This window comes from Crocodylus porosus, unplaced genomic scaffold (assembly GCF_001723895.1).
Source record: "Crocodylus porosus isolate Cpor-Errol unplaced genomic scaffold, CroPor_comp1, whole genome shotgun sequence".
NCBI classification, from domain to species: Eukaryota; Metazoa; Chordata; order Crocodylia; family Crocodylidae; genus Crocodylus; species Crocodylus porosus.
The window spans coordinates 311,025-312,323 of NW_017728886.1; the positions used below are offsets into that span (position 1 = coordinate 311,025).

Here is a 1,299-nt window from a genome sequence, read left to right on the forward strand (position 1 = left end):
CCCGCAGCCCCGAGCAACGGAGGTGTAGTCCTCCCTGGGGATGGAGTGCACTGGTGAAGCCGACCAACACTCCCCGACACCAGACAGGGTTCGGGCGGCTGCACATCAGCATTTGCTCAGGAACTGGAAAGACCATTGACTCCTGGTCCAGCTGCAGAAAAATCTGCTCCCACTCATCCGCCGCTGTCCTGGTCCACGAGCTTTCCATCAGAGCAGCAGCACTGCCATGCCCTGGCCAGACCCGGTCCGTGGTGCCCAGTGCCATGTCACACGGGGGCGGAGAGTGGAGGCTGAAGGGACAGTGACCGGCTCCAAGCAGGGTTTTTCTCCTCTCCCTTGCAGCCTCCAGCACTGAGGGTCTCGGCAGGTCTGATGCCGAGGCCGTGCCCCTCACTTCCTGCTCAGTAGCAACCGATGCCCCTTTCCACCAAGCGTGTGTTCAGTCCCAAAGAGCTACAAACCAGGTCACCCTGGCAGGCCCATCGCATCCACCTGTGGCCTCCTCACGGGAGAGCCATCAGCTTTGCCGGGGCTGTCCAAAGACAGTTCCTGCGAGACACCACCCACGTCCTCCAGAGACCCCAGAGCGTCAGCCGCCTCCCTGAGGCCACTGTTGCCCCCACACGTGTGCCCAGCCTGTGCTGCAACACCCCACACCACGTGGGCACAGCTGCCTGCCTGAGATACTGTTAAGCAGACCGTGAACGGCAATAACAGGTTGCATAACTCCTCCATGTCACCCTTGCCCCAGCCAAGTCATCACCTCCTGCAGACCACGGCACGGCTCTGGGTACAAGGGTGGGCCCATGAGAGGCAACCTCTTCAGGAGGCGCTGGGAGGGATTCCCCGTTAACAGACCCATCCCGGCGGCACCGAACCTGGATCCTGGGGGGACTGGGTCATTGCCTGGACGTGCTCCCCAGTTTCCACTGCAGGTTTAACCAGTCGACTGGTCTCTGGAGCACTCCTATGCTAGCGGCAGCCTTCTAGATAGCACAGGCCGTGGCCAGGAGGGGCCCCTGGAAACCACAATGTCCCACAGCCCACCGCGCCTGCGTCCACAAGGCCAGCAGTCACCCCAGCGGGCTACAGCCGGCCCCTCACGTACCACCGCCCGGCTCAGAGGTGACGGTGTGAGCAGCCTGACTGACGCCGGCCAAGGATGCTGCCCCGCAGAAGCAGGCTGCAGGGACTGGCCCCCCGCCGCCCCACCCGGGGCACAGGACGCCCGCAGGCCGCCAGCCTGCGGGCAGCGGGGGAAGTCCTCCCAGCCCCTCGCCCCCGCAGCCCCCGCCCGAG

General features: G+C 64.7%; 1 protein-coding gene across 1 annotated transcript in view; it reads right to left on the bottom strand.

Annotated features, from left to right (window-relative positions):
- Window positions 1-1,299, bottom strand: part of AOC1 (amine oxidase, copper containing 1) — a 14,544-nt gene that overhangs the window by 11,946 nt on the left and 1,299 nt on the right. The window lies entirely within an intron of this gene.